The sequence below is a fragment of the Vicugna pacos genome, chromosome 12 (assembly GCF_048564905.1).
Source record: "Vicugna pacos chromosome 12, VicPac4, whole genome shotgun sequence".
NCBI classification, from domain to species: domain Eukaryota; kingdom Metazoa; phylum Chordata; class Mammalia; order Artiodactyla; family Camelidae; genus Vicugna; species Vicugna pacos.
The window spans coordinates 6,729,389-6,749,329 of NC_132998.1; the positions used below are offsets into that span (position 1 = coordinate 6,729,389).

At 33.0% G+C, this 19,941-nt stretch overlaps 1 protein-coding gene, 1 long non-coding RNA gene and 1 pseudogene across 3 annotated transcripts in view; 2 read left to right on the forward strand and 1 right to left on the reverse strand.

The window, feature by feature from the left end:
• The window catches only part of LOC140685360 (olfactory receptor 10C1-like), a 333,851-nt gene that overhangs the window by 298,629 nt on the left and 15,281 nt on the right, over positions 1-19,941 (reverse strand). The window lies entirely within an intron of this gene.
• Positions 6,201-7,134, forward strand: LOC140700402 (olfactory receptor 6C2-like; annotated as a pseudogene).
• Positions 18,377-19,877, forward strand: LOC140700403 (uncharacterized). The gene is made up of 2 exons (XR_012078795.1): positions 18,377-18,467; positions 19,632-19,877. It is a non-coding gene; the product is annotated as an uncharacterized lncRNA (long non-coding RNA).

Here is a 19,941-nt window from a genome sequence, read left to right on the forward strand (position 1 = left end):
TTGTGGTGGTAGTGGATGAAACTGGAGAATGTCATTCTAAGTGAAGCCAGAAAGAGAAAGAAAATACCATATCTTATCACACATATGTTGAAATAAAAAAAAAAGACAAATGAACTTGTTTATAAAACAGAAACAGACTCACAGATATAGAAAACAAACTTATGGTTATCAGGCAGGGAAGGGGGTGGGAAGGGATAAATTGGGATTTCTAGATTTGCAGATACTAACTAATATACATAAAATAGGTAAGTAACAAGCTTATACTATATAGCACAGGAAACTATATTCAGTATCCTGTAGTAATCTATGGTAAAAAAGAATATGAAAATGAATATATGTATGCTTCTATATGATGAAAGTATTGTGCTATACACCAGAAACTGACACAACAGTGTAAAGTGACTAAACTTCAATAATAAATAAATAAATTAATATTAAAAAGCAAAAATAATAGTGAGAACCTTCAATAATTCACTTTCAATAATGGATAGAACAACTAGGCAGAATATCATTAAGTAAATAAAAGATATGGACAACACTATAAACCAGTTAAACCTACCAGGCATCTATATAGAACACTCCATCAAACACCATTAAGATACACATTCTTCTCAAATGCATGTGGAAATTCTCTAGGACAGATCATATACCAGCCCATATAACAAGACTCACCATTGAAAAGGATTTAAATCACACAAATTATGTTTTTTAACCACAAGGTAACAAATTTATAAATGAATTAATGAAGAAAATTTGGGAAATGAAAAGTAAACTATACATTTCTAAACAGCCAATGAATTAAAGAATAAATCACATGAGAAATGGGAAAATACTTTAAGATGAATGAAAGCAAAAATACAACATACCAAAACTTAACAGGATACAGCTCAAGCAGTGCTTACTGAGAAATTTGTAGCAGTAAACATCTATATTAAAAAACAACAAACATATTAAATCGATAACCTGACTGCCTACATTAAGAAACCTGACACAAGAAGAGCAAACAAAAACCAAAGCAAGCAAATTGAAAATAAGTAGGGCAGAAATTAATACCCACTCCAGTTTTGTAAGTGTTAGTGATACATCATTTTTCATCCCTCTACTTTTAATCTATCTGAGTCTATATATAAAATTGGTTTCTTCGAGACAGCATATGAAAATAGAAGTACAAGACAGAAAGAATGAAACAGAAGAAGTTTTTAAATGTTCTAACAGAGGTCTTATTTTTTAATTCACTCTGACATCTCTCTTTTAACTGATCTATTATATCATTATCCTTTAAACGTATTCAGATCACTTTAAGCTTTTGGAGGCCCATTGGGCAAAGAAAAGTGACTTAAAAGTCAGGTATTTGTGTTTTTCCTTTTTCCCAACCCTTAATTCATAGTAAAGAATGTTCTATCGCCTTTTACCCCTCCTGGGACTTCCTGACCCTTCTTTGTTTCCATTTTTCCCTACATAATATAAAATTACATAAAGTTAAAAGAAAACCAAGGATTCAGGAACAAACAAAAAATGACTTCCCTTAAAAGAATAGTATTAGTAAAATAGTATCATAAATATCTTAACTGTCCCCCGGGCACATCCTGCAGGAGACTGCACATTTGAATCCTTCCTGTTCTAATACTATACTCTTCAGGGATGCTGCTTATTAGTTCCTCTGCCCACAATGTATTTTTTACACTATTTAATTTGTTCCAAAACACTGCTGAATAGCTTAAAAGCTTCCCCATACAGAGACTGTATGTCCCAAAGGAAGAAAAGAAGGGAGAATCCTTCCATTCCTCTTTCAGCTTCTGGTGGTCCCTGGAATTCTGTAACTTGTGGCAGCATTCTAATCTCTGCCTCCATCTTCAACATTGTTTTTTGCCTGTCTTTTTTTGTGTATTCTTCTCTTCTTATAAGGACACCAGTCATTGGATTTAGGGATTTAGAGCCTCCTCAAAATTCCTAGCTTAATTACATCTGCAAAGACCCTTTTCCAAAGAAGGTCACAATTGCAGGTTCTGTGATTAGAACTTTGACATATCTTTTTCAGAGACACTATTCAACTCACTACAATGGTCAACAGGTTTATAACAGGGGTGCCAAGGCAATTCACTGGGGAAAGAATAGTCTTTCAACAGACGGTGCTAAATAATTGGATATCCATATGCAAAATAATGGATTTAGTCATTTTTCTCATGCCATATATAATAATCTGCTCAAAATGAATCTTAGGACTAAATGTAAATGCTAAACCATTAAAACTATTAGAAGAAAAGATGGGAAAAAAATCTTTCTGACCCTTGGTTAGACAATGGTTTCTTAGACATGACACGAAAAGTACAAGTGGTAAAAGATAAACATAAATCAATTTCACTTCCTCCAAATTAAAGTTCCTTTTTTGCTCAAAGGACACCATTCAGAAATTGGAAAACCCACACAACAGGAGAATATATTCAAAAATGATACAGCTGATAAAAGACTTGTATTTAGAATATGTAAAGAACTCAACAATAGGAGAATTCAATTTAAAAATGGACAAAAGATCTACACAGCTGTCACATTCAAGAAGATAAACAAATGTAAAATAAGCATATGAAAAGACATGCAACATCATATGTCATTAGGGAACTGTAAGTCAGGACAATGAGCTACCACTACACACTGAGTAGAATGGCTAAAATTAAAGACTGGTCATGCTAAGGGTTGGCATTGAGGTGGTCACATTCATAATGGGAATGTAAATCTTAAAGATGTGTTGGAATACAGTTTGGTAGACTGTTTAAAGGTAAAACATACACAAAACCTTTAAACCAATATACCATTCAACTTCTTTCCAAGGTATTTACCCAAGAGAAATGAAAGTATATTTCCATATGAATCTAGTACACAACTGATCATAGCAGCTCTCTTTATTTGTAATAGTCACAAGCTGAATAAACCTCATAAGTCTATTAAATTGGAATACTACTCAGAAGTAAAAAGGAACAAACTATTGAGACACATAAAATAGGGATAAATGTTATTAAATTTTACTTAAACTTCTATAAGAAAACAAACAAATCCATAGTGACAGGCAACTTATCCATGGTTGCCTGAGGATTGGAGGAGTGCAGAAGGAGGAGGGCACAGGGGATAACAAAGATGCACAAGGACACTTTTGGGAGTGATGGACATGTTGACTCTTTTTACTATGTAAATGTTTTCACAGGAGTGTACATATGTCAACACTTAAAAATTGTTCACTTTAAATATGTGCAGTTTATAATATGTTGTTTTTGCTTCAATAAAGCTGTTAAGAAAAATAAGAAAATGAACAAAATTACCTGATACTTGTCCTCTTGTCCCCAAGGACACTACAGGCAAAGCAATCTTTGTTAGTTATTTTGCCAAATAAAATTACTCTAAAGATTCATTAGTGGTTTCTGAGTGTAAATCACCAAGGACCTTTTTTTAAATTCATTTATATTTGCAGGGAAAGCAAACTGAAAACAAAACAAAACAGAAAAAGGCAAGGTTGGTATAATTCAAACCTTTGTCCCTATCCAAAGGTATTGAAATACCAACTCTTTCAAAAGAGGAGAGTTTTTCTGTCATTCCACTGACATTGGTTATTTTTTTCACCTTTAAGTGTTAAAATATACAACAAAATCTTTCTTAGGCCTCTCCTGAGAAAGTCAGTCCAATCTGTTGGAGGTGCAAGCTTAGAGACCTTTCTACTTGCTCAGAAATCAGGAGGATGAACATGGACACATGAGAAAAAGTGAACAGAATTTCACGTGGAAATCTTCATCAAACCCACCATTTTCAACTAAGTGGATTTAGGAGTTACTATTTTAAACTTGAGAAGTTATGATTGACTGACAGAAAGAAAAGTAAGTATGTTAAGTTTTGCAACATTAGTAACATTTCCTTTTGTGAAATTTTGGTCGTATTTTTCTCTGAGGAAAAAGAATTTCACCTGACTTAATTAAAATCAGATATATAAGCTATAATTTATATATTTTATAAAACCTACAAAAATATATGTGAGATGTCTTAATATAACTGAGATATGTAACTGAGAATCCTAATAAATATCCAGAAATGACTTCATCCATACCATCAACCTCAAATTGGAAAATAAATATACCCTGTGTGTGTATGTGTGTACTTCTCCCTTCATCTCTCCAAAAGACTAGCTGCAGTAACATCACTCATTAGAAACACATGCCCCTTTTCAAATATTTATTTAAAGATAAATAAACAGAAACCAATGGGTTACATGTCAGCGTCAATTAGTTTATTGAGTTTTCTCTTATAATACCATGGAGCATCTTGTGAGAAAAAAAATTTTTTTGACAATTGAATAATGCTCACACGGTGTGAATTGGGCCAACCATCAGACATGGCTCTTCTCCTACCTCAATATGAATAAAATATACGTAATAATAATGAAGAAAAACTACAAAAAACAAATAAATTGTGGTTTCAAAGGGTTTTTTTTTTACTTGTTGATGTAGGATTATAGGCATTCAGAAACTGACTGAAAATTGAAAACATCCAAGTACACCTCAACAGTAACTAATTCTTGATGCTTGAGAAAATTACTGTGGAGCAGCTTTTGACATAAATTAACCATTATAAACCTATGATCTCTGGGTTTAACAATGCATTACTGATAACAGTGAGGATGGAAACACAGTGTCAATAAAAATACATTTACTATTTGAAAAACCAGGAGGGACGAGAAGGCAGTTATAACTGTTGTCACAGTTGTAAAGATCACTTCACAGTGTCTTAATTAATAAAACGAGCTTTTCTATAAAGAGAAAAAACAAGATAACCACAAAATTTTCCAATAACAGGATCAGAGACAGAAAATTTAGTAAATACATTCAGTATCAGGGCATTATAAATTTAAGTCCACATATGAAGAAATAATTTGTCTGCATGTGCTTATAAATTTGGGGTATATAAATTTATTCAGAAAATACTCTTTAGATGCTGACAATATAAGTGGAACTGTGTTAGTTGTCATTGCTGTCCTGGTGAGAACAGCATGATCCCAGCAAACATACTCTCCTGCTAATCACTAACATAGTGGGAAGTTTTGTTTGTTATGGAGATACAGTAGTGAGTGTGTTGGCTAAGGGCAGTCATCAGAATTACAGAAAACTTCTCAAGGGAAGTGGTGCTTCAATTGAAAATCAGTGATGATTAGATTTACTCAGTTAAGTTGGGGAATATGGGGAAAAGTATGCAAGTTCTTGCTCTAACACCTGGCACAAAATGCATGGTTAACAAATGGAACCTGTTAGCACACAGGACTAGGGACAAGGGTGGCATGTCACGTGGACGATCATGACTTCTGTTTTACTTATATTGAAATGTACAAGTGTGTGATTTGTACAAGCAGATATATTTAGTGGTAGGTTCAAAATAAAAGTACATATGCGTGATACTCAATTCAATAGGGTGTCAGAAAAAAAAATCCATTACTAGAAACAGAAATTTAGTAGTCATTAAGTGAAACATGTTATATAAAATTGTAGAAATTGTGGAGAAAACAGGGAGAGAGTGGATAGTCAGACATGAAGAGGAACTAATAGACCTAAGCAACCAAAATAGGAAAAAAAAGAACAGAGAAAAATTACAAGTGTAATTTTAAAGTAACTTTATCAAAATATTTTTTTAAAAAATACAATAAAATTGTGTTGAAGATACTGTATTCTGCATAACAGTTTACACAATAACAGAGAAATATGGAAGGAAGACAAGGGAGGAAAGCTTACATGTGGTCTTCTATGTAATGTTTAGCATGTAATGTTTTAGTTTAGGAAAAAACTTACCAAAAAGAAAAAAAAAACTGAAAAAAATCTGGAGCAGAGACTCCAAGTTCTGATCAAGACTCTTTAGAGTGAGTCCAAATTACTTATAATGTATTAACCTTTTGACAAAGACCAAATCGTTAACCAAAAGTATTAATGCTATAATATTTTTCACTTAGCTCTGAGTAGGGAAGAACTTGGGGGAGCCAAATGACATTTTGCTACCCATGAAATCATACTGCATTAGTGATAAATCCAACCATATTCATATTATGATTTAAAATATAATATGTAAATAAAGTGAAGATAGTGCTGATTATGTTAGATTTTATACAGATAATATACTCTAAATAACCTCTTTGAATTATTGAGCATGCAGATTGGACAGAAGTGATGAAATCAGTGATGAAAAACTATACAATAACAACTTTTGTTCTGCTGGGACTGACAGATGACCCTGAGCTACAGGTGCTGATTTTTATCTTTCTATTTCTCGCTTACATACTGAGTGTAACTGGAAACGTAACCATCATCACACTCACATTTGTGGATTCCCATCTTAAAACACCCATGTACTTTTTCTTAAAAAATTTCTCCTTCTTGGAGATCTCACTCACATCTTCTTATATTCCCAGATACCTGTATAGCATAGCAACAGGTGACAAGGTCATTACCTATAATGCTTGTTTCATCCAAGTGTTTATCTCTGACCTGTGTGGAATAACAGAATTTTATCTGTTGGCCGCTATGTCCTTTGACCGCTACATGGCCATCTGCAAACCCCTGCATTATGTGACCATCATGAGCAGCCGAGTCTGCAGGATTCTCATCATCTCTTGCTGGATGGCTGGTCTCTGTATTTTAATCCCACCACTTATCCTGGGTTTAAATCTAAAATTTTGTGACTAACAGGATTGATCATTTTGGCTGTGATGCATTTCCCTTAGTGGAAATCTCGTGCTCAGACACACGGTTGATGGAACAGACCGTTATAATCTGTGCTGTGCTGACTCTGAATATGACTCTTACTTGTGTGGTTCTGTCATATGCTTATATCATCAAGACAATTTTTAGGTTCCCTTCTGTTCAGCAAAGGAAAAAGGCTTTTTCCACCTGTTCTTCACACATGATTGTGGTTTCGCTTACCTATGGCACCTGCATTTTCATCTACGTGAATCCTACAGCAAAGGAAGAAGTGACCATTAAAAAAGTGGTTTCACTGCTTATTTTTTCTGTTTCACCTACGTTGAACCCATTTATTTATACCCTGAGAAACAACCAAGTTAAGGAAGCCTTTAAGGACTCAATCAAAAGAACTGCCTTGCTCTCAACTAAGTAAAAGAAAATAATATTTTTAAAACATCACCTCAAAAACAAGGATAAATGGCCATAGTCATTTATCTTTGAAACTTGTGATCATGTTTGTTTAATAATATGCATGTGAGTAGCATTAATTTCTCAACATTTCTTTAACCTAGCTTCCACTGAGCCCTGCTCAAACCATTTTTGTATCTTCATTCTTCAAACCAAGAATTAAATCTCTTGAGTATAAAATGTATAAATGAAAAATAAATACTGGAAAATACTTACTTTATGTAATATCAAAATATATTATAGATCAATAAAATCAAATTAATATAGCATTGGCATAAGAAAAGATAAAATGTTCAGTAGAACTTTTGAGATCATGAAAGTATAGACTAATAATATATAGCCTTTATTTTATATAAAGATTTATTTTGCTTATTATATAAAAGTGGGAAATTTTCAGTTCAGTAGGAAAATCATGGGTTATTTATTAATTCTTTCAATCACACAAAAAACTCAAATGAAAAAGGTTTACTTTTTATTTACACAACATATATGTTACATTCTAAATGTTTTAAAATTTTAAGTATAAAAATAAACAAATAAAAACTTAGGAAATACAGATGATCACAATAATATAAAGAAGCAAGAAACTTTCTTAAGAATTTAAAGGCAGAAAGTGACAAAAGAAAAGGCACCTATTTGATTACTTGTGTGTTAACCATTTTGGCTGGCAAAAGATATCACTGAAAAATTCATAAGTCGAATAATAATGCTGAAACTAAATATATAACATTGACAATGAGATCCCTTCTAAAGAAAATTAAGAGCTCCTGCAGATGAACAATGCAAGTGAAAAGGTCTAAATAAAAATAACCAGAAAATAGAAATAAGCAATTTAGAGAACATTAAAGCCCAATTAGTAAAGAATGTACTATTGTCAACTGATCTTAGAATCATCCTAATGTCAAAAAATTTATACTGAGGTAAAAATTTATACCAATCAAAACTGTTGATTTTAGAAAAATCTTTTCATCTGTTGCTGAATAAGACAATGGACAAAAGGCTGCTTTCCTATAGTACATGTGGAAATTTAAATTGCTAAAACTTTTTGGCCAGCAATCAGAAAATCTGCAATTTGAAAGTGCACATATAGTTTGATACAGCAATTCCATGTCTGCAACTCTTTCTCATAGAAATTAAAGCACCATTCTGGAAGGATATACAGTATTAAAAGCATAGCATGAAAAGAAAGGCACAGTATGGAAAGCAGCATTTCTAGTAACAAAAAAATCTCTGATCCTTGATTAGCTGCTGGAGACAACCTGAGTCCTTGGAATAAGTTGCCTGATGAGAGTGTTCTTTAATGCCTTAGGCCCTGGCCATACTGTATCGTTTGATCTCTGATAGGCTGGAGACTAAGTAGCCAAGGTCAGTCCTGTGGGCCCTGCATGCCTAGTGACTGACTTTCCAATAAACCCCTGGACCCCAAGGCTCAGGTGAGCCTCCCTGGTTGGAAACACTTTGTACATGTTGTCACATACTGTCAAGAATTAAGTTCATCCCTATTTCCACTTGGAGGGGACACCTGAAAGCTTGTGCCTGGTTTCTCCTGGACCTTGTCCATTGGATGGGGGTCCCCATTTCATAGCTGGCTGTCAGCCAAGGTCTGCCAGAAATAGACAATTTTCTTTATTTTCAGATCTCTTGCATGCTTCAAATTTCTTTCACCAGTAAAAGCTTCCATCCTTTTTAAGGGCTCATTTGATTAAGGTCCACCAAGGATAATTTCCTTATCTTAAAGTCAACTATTTTAGACCTTATTACATATGAAAAACAATCCCTTTACACTAGCATTTGTATTCTCATATGGTTGAAGGCAGCGAAAGATGCAAGTATATCAAAGTCTGGGAGCTCTGGGACCTGAGATGGTTAATTTTATGTGTCAACTTGTTTAGGGTGCCCAGATAGTCAAACACTATGCTGGCTGTCTCCGTAAGGGTGTATTTGAATGAGATTAACATTAAAATTGGTGGACTTGAGTGGACTGCCCTCCATAATGAAGGTGAGCTTCATCCAATCACCCCTTAGTAAGAAAATTCTCCAGCAGGCTGCTTTCAGACTTAATCTGCGAAATTGGCTCTTTCTGGTTCTTCAGCAAACTGCCTTTGAACTCAAACTGCAGATATCCCTGAATCTCCAGCCTACAGATTTTGGACTTGCCATCCTCTGTAAGCATATGAGCCAACTGCCAACGCCTTATTACATATACCCTATTGGTTCTGTCTCTCTGGAGAATCCAGACTAATATAGAGACCATCTTAGAATTCTGCCTGCTACACATGAAATATATTAGAAAGACTAAACTATACTTTTAGAGATGAAAGCTACAAAATTTGAGATGAAAAACAACATGAAATATGTATAATGAAACTGACTGTATTCTGGGCTATAAAAGAATTCAAATCATATAAAGCGTGAACTCTGACCACAAGAGAATTCTAAATATTACAAAAAGACATGAGAACAATCTCCAAACATATGAAAACTAACATAAATCAAAATAAGACATAGTTCACTGAAGAAATCAAAAGATATTTAAAATATTTGGAAATGAGTGAAAATTAAAGTACAACATGCCAAAATATGTTGGATGTAGCAAAAGCAGTATTGGGAGGACAATTTATGATACTAAATGCCTATACTAGAAAAAAAAAGAAAAAAAATCTAAATTCTCTCAATCTTCTCCACAATATTAGGAAAAAAGGGAAGAAAATAAATCAAATACAAAGTAAACAGGAAAAAATAATAAAAATTATTATAGAAATCAATTGAAATGGAAGAGGAAAACCATAGATGAAAGTTGGTTCTTAGAGAAAAATCAAGAAAGAAGAGAGAGACCACAAATTACAAATATAAGGAATGAGGGAGGTGATGTAACTATAAATTTAATAGACATTAAAAGGAAAATAAAGGAATATTACTAAAAGCGCATAACCATAAGTTGACAGCTTATATAAAATGGACAGATTCCTTACAGCATGCTGCACTGTGCACAATGGTGGTGCTTAAACAGTGATTGCTAAAGACTTACAGGGCCCAGAGTGACAGTATTTACAATTAGAATTTATTACAAGAGAAAGATACACGACATGAACAGCATTAAAATAAAGGTATGGCCCACAGGCAAAGGCTGTATCACATAAAGGGGTCTGAAGAGGTGAGGTACACACTTTTATTGTCCTCCCTCGGTAGGGATCATGGATGGACATACTTTCTGTCTCAGACCAGAAGCCACTGACATGTGTAGAAAACACCTCAATCCCAGAGGCCCCAAACAGAGTCACAGCTGAGGATTTTTATATGTTATCAACTATATGGGAACATTCCGGCCACATAAATAACCTCAAAAGTAGAAGCCTAAAATGGTCCCACCTAGACCAAGTGCAAATGATGAATAAATATTAATCAATAAACAATGTTAACAAGCTGGTAAACACTGTCCTGAGACTCCTTAGACCCATGATTTAAAAGCAACATATTAATCAGTATAGTTCATGGCTTTCCCGGGGTCAGTGCCATGCTGGAAGTTCAGCAAAAATAGCTCAGAGCAACTAGAATCAGGCTTGCTAGAATTAACCTTCAAAGCACAAAAACAAACAAAACTCAGTCCAAAAAAAAAAAAAAAAGATTAATAGCCATCCATGTATTGCAGAAACTGTAAAATGTGGTTAAACACATTTCCATTAATAAAATCCAAACCAAATGCCTTCACTGATGAATTTTACCAAATATGTAAGTAAGAAATAATACTATTTCTACACAATTTTTTTCAGAAAATTAATAAGAAGAGGATATTTCTAGATTTATTTTATAAGGTCAACAATAGTCTGATAACAAAATCAAAAGCATCACAAGAAAGAAGTAGATAGACCAATACCTCTCATAAATATAGTTGTAAAAATTAACTGTTAGCAATTAGAACTGAGATATATACAGATTTAGAGAGATATGCATCATCACCCCAGGGAATTTTATCCCAGGAATGTAAGACTGATTTAACACTTGAAAATCAATCAATATAACCCACCATATAATAAAACTAAAAAATAAAAGGTATATATACATGATTATCTTAATCAATGCAGAAGCATTTGAAAAATCCAACATCCATTCCTAATTAAAAAAAAATTGTTAGCCAATATTTCATAATAACTTTAAATGGAATAAGTTATAAAAAAATGTTGAATCACTATGTTATACACCTGAACAAACTTAATATTGTAAATTGACTATACTTCAATTTTAAGAAAATACTTAGAAAACTAGGAAATGAAACTCAACTTAATAAAAGACATCTACCAAAAAAATACAACTAACGTCATATTTAATAATGAAATGCCAAATGCTTCCTCTAAGATCAAGAGCAACACAAGGATGGCCACTGTAACTATTTCTATTCAGCACTGTACTGAAGATTATAGTCAGTGCAGTACGTCCAAAAAAGAAAAAAAAAATCTAGATTCCACAGGAAGGAAAGAATTGTCCTTATTTCTCTGCAACTTCATATGATAAATGTTGCAGAAAAATACTGACAAAGTTCAAACGTATTTTATATACTAACAATAAGAAATTGAACACTAAAAAGTGGCATCAAAAATATTAAAGATATAGGCTTATATTTGACAAAAGATATGAAAGATCTGCATATTGAGAACTAAAAATTAACTAAAATTTTAAATGAGCCATATGGGTGGAGATGCATGCCACTTTCCTAGATTAAAACACTAAATATTATTGAGAGTTTGATTATTTCCAAATTAATTTATAGGTTCAATTTGATTTTAATCAAGAAATTAACAAGGTGTTTTACAAAATACATACGAAAATTCAAAAGACCTAGAATTACCATTTAAGTCTGAAAAAGAACAAAGTTACAGAACCTATCTTGTTTCAGTTTAGCACTTGTTATTAAGCTAACTAATCAAGACAGTGTGGTACTGATGTAAAAATACAGAAACAGGTCAGTGAAAAATAACTGAGACTCCAGAAGTAAATCACCACATTTGTGGTGTACTGATTTTTGACAGAGGTGCAGGAACTATTTACCAAGAAAGGTTACGCTTTTCTACAAATGGCACTGGAAAAATCAGATAATCATATTTTTAAAATGTGAACTTTGATATGTACTTGTACGATTGACAAATAAATTTATAAAAGTTAACTCAAAATGAATCCTATAAGTAAAACAAACTACAATACTTCTAGGACAAAATACTAGAGAACATTGTTGGGTTAGGCAAAGTTATTTTTAAATATAATAGCAAAAACATGATGCATTTTTTTAAATTATGAAATACCACCTATACAAATTTAAATTTTCTGCTTTTAAAAAGATACTACTAAGGGTATAAGACTAGCCATAAGTGAGGAAAAATATTTGCAAATCACAAATCTGGCAAAGGACTTGTATCCAAACTGTACAAAGAACTCTCAAAATTCAATAATAAGAAAATGTTTTAAATAAGCAAATGATTTAAACAGATATTTCACCAAGGAAGATATACATATGGTAACTAAACACACAAAAAAATGTTCAACATCATTAGCTTTAGGTATGTGAAAATTAAAATTACAATGGGATACTACTACACATTTACTAGAATGTCTAAAAGCATAAGATTAATCATACCAAGGAAGTGGACCAATCAGAACACTCCTACACTACTGTTGGGAATGTAAAATCATATGATTTCTCTAGAAAACTTGTTGATAGTTTATTAAAAAGTTAAGTATGTACCTTCTAGATGACCCAGCCATTCCACTCCAAAGTATTTACCCAATAGAAATGAAAGTACATGCCATTAGAGCTATTTTTCTATGAATGTTCATAGCAGCTTTATTTGTAAGTACCTTAAAATTGAAATGACAAAATACCTTATTGGCAAATAAAATTTTAGTATATCTGCACAATGGAATTTTTCTCAGAAATAAAAGGAATGAAGGGTAGATACACGTAATAACATGGATGAATCTCAAAAAAAATTATGCTCAGTGAAACAAGCAAAATGAAAAATGACCCCAAGCCAAGAAACCAGATGCTTAAAGGAACCATACCCCACCCACCTGCAAGCCAGCACCACCACCAGGACTCCCCAGACCACAAAGCCAGCTCATCCAGGACCCAACTCTGCCCATCAGTGGTTGGCAGACTCCACACAAAGCAGGAGCTGGTAGCAAACCAGTCTGGGGTCCAGCCCAGCCTACTAGTGCACCCACAGTAATGAGCTCTGCCACAGAAGGGTCCTCAAACCAACATAGGGTGCACTCCTGAAGCATATAGCTCTGGTGATCAGAGAGTGCTGTTGGGCCCCATAGGACATCTCCCACATAAGGCCACACCTCTGAGATAAGGAAGTATAACCAACCTAATACACAGAAATAAAAACAGAATTAGGCAAAGGGAGGCAACAGAAATAGTTCCAAACTAAGGAACAAGGTAAAACCCCAGAAGAACTAAGCAAATGGAGGTAAGAAATCTGCCTGATAAAAAAGTTCAAAGTGATGATCATAAAGACTCTCAATGAACTTGGGAGAAGAATGGATGAACACAATGAGAAGCTTAATAGTTAGAAAACATAAAGAAGAACCAAACAGAGTAGAAGGATACAGTAACTGAAACAAGAACTACACTAGAAGAAATTAGATTAGCTGACACAGAGGAATGGAGACCTCTGGGACATTATCAAATGTACTAACATTTATATTATAGGAACCCCAAAAGAACAGAGTGAAAAGGGGCAGAGAAGTTATCTGAAGACATAATAGGGAGGGAGGGTACAGCTCAGTGGTAGAGCATGTGCTTAGCACGCACAAGGTCCTGGGTGCAATACCCAGTTCCCAGTCCCTCCATTAAAAGAAAATAAATTAATTAAAATGAAGATATAATAGCTGAATATTTCCCTAACCTGGGAAAGGAAACAGACATCCAGGTCCAGGAATCACAGAGTCTCGAACAAGATAAAACTAGAGAAGGAGATCCACACCAAGGCATGTAACTAAAATGTCAAAACTTAAAGATAAAAAGAGTATCTTAAAAGTAACAAGGGAAAAGGAACTAGTTATGTACAAGGGAATTCACATAGAGACCATCAACTGACTTTTCAGCAGAAAATCTGCAGGACAGAAGGATGGCACAATATATTTAAAGTGATGAAAGAAAAAAACCCACAATCAATGAATATACTACCCAGCAAGGCTATCACTCAGATTTAAAGGCGAGATCAAGAGTTTTACATACAAAAAAAAAAAAAAGAGTTCAGCACTACTAAGTCAGCTTTATGAGAAATGTTAAACGGCCCTCTCTAAGTGAAAGAGAAAAGACCATAACCAGATATATGAAAATCATGAAAGGAAAAATGTCTTCAGTAAAGGCAAATATACAGTAAAATTAGTAGACTGAATATTTATAATGCTAATAGAAATGTTAAAAGACAAAAGTAGTAAAAATCATCTATATGCATAAAAAGTAGTTAAGGGATACACAAAACAAAAAGAAGTAAGATATGATGTCAAAAACATTAAACATGGGGGGCATTTGAGGGAGCAAAAATGCAAGGTTTTTAGAATGTGTTTGACCATAAGAAATCGACAATTTAAAAAAATCACAGATACACAGATAGATATAGATAAGAGATAAAGATAGAGCTAGAGATGATGATAGAGGTATTTCTATATCTATATCTATTTCTCTATAGATACACAGATATTCCTATATATGGGATGCTCATGTTATCCACAAGCCAAAAATCTATAATAGGTACACAAAAAGAAAGGAATCCAAACATAACATTAAAGATAGTCATCAAATCACAAGGGAAGAGAGAAAAATAAGGAACAAAATAGAACTACAAAACAAACTGAAAACAGTTAACAAAATGGCCATAATTACATGTCTAGCAATAATTACTTTAAATGTAAATGGACTAAAATCTCCAACAAAAACACATACAGTGCTTGGATGTATAAATAAATAAGATTCATATATATTCTGTCTATGAGGGACTCACTTCAGATCTAATGACACCCACAAATCAAATGTAGGGATGGAAAAAGGTGTTCCATGCAAATGGAAATCAAAAGAAAGCTGGAGTAGCAATACTAATATCAGAAAAAATAGGCTTTAAAACAAAGACTAACAAGAGACAAAGAAAGACATTACATAATGATAAAGGGATCAATTCAACAAGACAGTATAACAATTATAAATATATATACCATATAATATCACTCACATGTGGAATCTAAGAAAACAACACACAAACGAATTTATTTACAAAACAGAAACAGACTCACAGATATAGAAAACAAATTTATGGTTATCGGGGGTGGGAAGGGATAAATTAGGAATCTGAGATTTGCAGATACTAACTATTATATATAAAATAGATATACAAGTTTCTTCTGGATAACACAGAGAACTATATTGAGCATCTTGTAGTAAACTATAATGAAATATGAAAATGAATATATGTATGCATAGATATGTTTGAAACATTACGCTGTACACCAGAAATTGACACTACATTGTAAACTGAGTATACTTCAATTTAAAAATAATAATAATGGTTTTTTTTAAATGAACAAACAGAACAAAACAGAAACAGGCTTCATAGACACAAAAAGAAAGGTAATTGTTGGGAGGAAGCTGGATGAAAAATAAAAGCAAAACAAAACAAAAATAAAAATGGTAACTTTTTGAGGTAGTGAATGCTAATTAGCTGGACTGTTTTGATCATTTTACAATGTATATTTAAATGAAACCATCATGTTCTGCACCTTAAATACATAAAAGTTTTGGCAATTATACCTAAAAAACCTGAAGAAATATTTTTAAATAGGAAAAAAGAAGAAATGTATATACTATATCCTTCTAATTCGTATAAAATTCTAGAAAATGCAAACCAATCTATAATAACAGAGAACAGCTGAGTGACTGGAAAATAGCGCTAGCCCAGTTATATTCTACTGGATATGGCTGCACAGTCTTCCCAACTCCGTTTGTCAAAGAGACTGTCCTTTCCATGTTGTATATTCTTGGCTCTTTTGTCATAAATTAGTTGACCATAGGAGAATGCAAAATTTAAAAGGACATAAATTTAAAGTAAATTGACTTTAAGATCTGATAGAACATTAAGATAGTGAATATAAATTAATTAAAATAAATGATATATAATTAAAATTTATATATAATATAATATGAGTATTAATTTAGACTCTGTGTAGAAGTTTAAGAACACTGATTTATATATCCAATTACACATACTCTGTTCCTAATGTTTATTTTTTAACAGTGCCTACAAATACATTGATACATTTGAAGAAAAAAATGTCTGGATGGGATATGATTTTATACACTTTTAAAATTTTTTGGTCTATTTAAAATTTCCCAAATATAACAAGTAACTTATGTAACAAACCATCAAATGAGAAATGTGGTTTCTTTATGATCCTCCAATAAAATATGTATCAGTTTATGCTATGTGACAGTACGGTGGAGCTAAAATTGTGTTTTATAAAATTGTGTTGCCTACTGGCCTGTATCTGCTGCATCCTCCTGTCTCCAAGGACAGTGTCTCCAAAGAAGCCATTGTTGCCATACTGTTTTATAACAAGTTTTATTACTCAGAAGATTTATTAGTGACTGTTCTTGGGTCACTGGGGACTCTATTTATTCACTTAGTCGCTTTTTTATCAAACAAAGCAAATGTCAAGCCAGAAACAGTAAATGTCTTCACAGCCCTGAGAGATAAGAATAGCAACTTTCCTGAAACTGGAAAGATTTCTGACATTCCACAGTCTTCATATAATATTATTGTATTTGTTTTTTCTTTTTTTGAGGGAGTTTTTAAGAGTGTAATAAGGAATTCCATGAAATTGCTTGAAGATGGAAAGTGCAGAGAGGTCTATGCATATTGGATTTGTTGTGAATGTGAGAGTGGACTCATAAGCAAAAGTAACCAGAAGTTCATATGAAAATCTTCATCTCAACTACGATTTTCAATTTAGGAATTTTAAGATTTCATGTGTTTCAATAACTAACAGAAACTATGATTGACAGTCGTAATAGTAAGTGAGATTTGTCATTTAAATTATATTTACTTTGTGTGGTTTAAATTTTATGATGCTCTAGAAAACATATTTTACCTGTATTTTAAAAATTGGAAATGTGAGTGATAAATTTCTATATTTGGTAGAGAAGAGCATACTTTTTTTCATTTTTTTAGAATGCAGTTCCTTTGGATACAAAATATCATTTTATAGATATTTATTAACAGGAATATACTGGCATTTAAAGAGATTAAAATTTGCTAGCTATCCAGAAATATATTAACTATATCATCAGCCTCACTTCAAAAAATAAGATACATATTCATGTAATTGTGTAAGCATACTCCACAATCTCCCCAAGGAATAACATGTTAACCGATATTGCATCCTCATTAGAGATTTTAGTCATCTTTTCAAACATATCTTTTGAAAGTAGAATAAACAAAAACCAGTTAGTCACATATCATTGAGTCATTTCTTAAATCTTTATGTACTTTAAAAGGAAAAAAACAGACATTTTTAGAGCATTGAATCATATCCAATGGTGGTGATAAGGCTAAGTTCACTCAGTGATATGATGCATGTGTTGTCTGAGAGATTAGAAAGGGGGTTGGAGAAAGGTAGGAGACGAGCAGCAGAAATATTTCTCCTACATCCTAATTTGATATAATATGACTGTTGATGTATCCCCAGTTCCTTTAGAGTGTTCTGTCAGGCAAATCATGAGCTTTGTTCATTTCTTCTTCCTTACATTGGGTTCTGGAACCTTGAGGCCTTACCTGTATTTGCTACTTAGATAGTCAGAGCTGACCCTGTCCCACATCAGTGAAACAACACATTAGTTCACACAGTAACAAGAGTGAACGATAAGTGTGTAGTTCACACAGACAAATAAATCAGGGTATCCAGGGGAAATTTTTCAGAAATCATTGTTGTAGGGAACTTTCGAACTGAAAGACACTAATTTTAAAATTAAACATTTGAGTTCCTACTAATGCAGTTAATTGTCAATGTCTTAAAACAATCTGTGGAAAAGCTATTAACACTAACTCAGAATCAAAAAAAGTTCATGCCTTCTGAGAGCACAGAAAGGTGCTCTCAGTGGCAAAAATTGCATCAACGGAATTTACTGGAAGACAGAGCAAAGAGAAGGCAGTTTCTCTTATCTGCTGTGAAAGTATAAAAGCAGAAAAGTTGATCCTCTTCCAAAACAAAAAAGAAAGAAATTCAAAAACAGATTCTAACAAATAAAAGGTAAATAAACAAAGTTATTATCAAAATACTTTGAATTGGCAGTTCAAATAGAGGAGGGAGGGTATAGCTCAGTGGTAAGTCCTGGGTTCAATCCCCAGTACTTCCATTAAAATCACTAAGTAAATAAATAAACCTAATTACCTCCCCCCAGGATAAAGCAAAGCAAAATAAAAAACCAAAAAATAAATTAAACAAAGAAGTCTGAATAGAAAGGAAAATAGTTTCCTAGGTGTCCATAAAACATGAGATAAATTCATTTCAGAATATTTATTGGACGGTTGACAATCTATCTGAGACTGTGTTACTAGTATGGTAAAAAAGACACAGTTCATGATCCTCACAAATAAGTATTCTTTCTTAAGTGTTAAAATGGTAGGCAAGCCACTGTCTTCTATGGGAACACAGTGGCCGGGATTAGAGATAGCATAGTTCTCAGACTTGCAGGAAACTTTCTAGAGGTCTTAAAGATGAAATCAAAACCCAATCGAAGATTAGAACTTACTCAGGTGAGTTCAAGACAGAAAACAAATGTTCTGTGAGAAATATTTACTAAAATACCTGTCATGTGGAATGTACTCAATAAATGTAGCCTATTATCTTTGTTAGAAGGAATATATTAAGAGAACAAAGAAGAGAGATAAGATCATGATTTTTCCCTGTGATGTAGTCCTTGTGAAATGTTCAAACAGATGCGTCAGGTTGCATCTGAGAATCAGGAGTATTACAAAATAAATATACAGATTTAGAAATAACCATCTGAAAGATGATACTTCAAAACATAGGAATCAATGAAGATACAGAGGGAATATTAGTATGGAGACACATGAAAAGAGTTGAAGAGAATACTAACAGACAGATAAAAGAGTCAGAGAAACAGATCATCCATAGTATCTTTGAAGTTTATTTATCAGAGCACTTGGTGAAAAAAAAGGTATACTTTGCATAAGTACATTGTGCATTAAGGCATTCTATATTCTGCATCACTGTGAATTATAAATGATTACTCTGGGACAGAGAAATCTTAGAATGAGGCAGTGTCTGGTGGGGAGCTGAAAAATTTGTGTGTGTGTGTATGTGTGTGTACACGCATACATGATGAAGTTTACAGTTGTTCAGGGGACATGTATGCAATAAACAAAAACAGAAAAAATTCTTTCATTGCAGAGCTGGAACAGAGAACTCAAGTGACTACAAAGTGTGCACAATGAACCCAAATGGTCTGATGTATCTTAATTCTTTAATAAGGACCGAAGTGTCAAGCAACTATGTCAAACAGAGAATTCTTGAAGGTCAAAAGATATCTTTGTTTCTGTAAAATGACAGATCCATGGAAGTCATAAGCAGTCCTTTACAGAGTGTGCATTTAAACTGCAATTATTTTTAATTAATAATAAATAAGAAAAATCTGAATATGATAGATTTCATGCTGTTAAAATAACCTATAATGAATGTCTCATTGTTACGTGCAGATTTA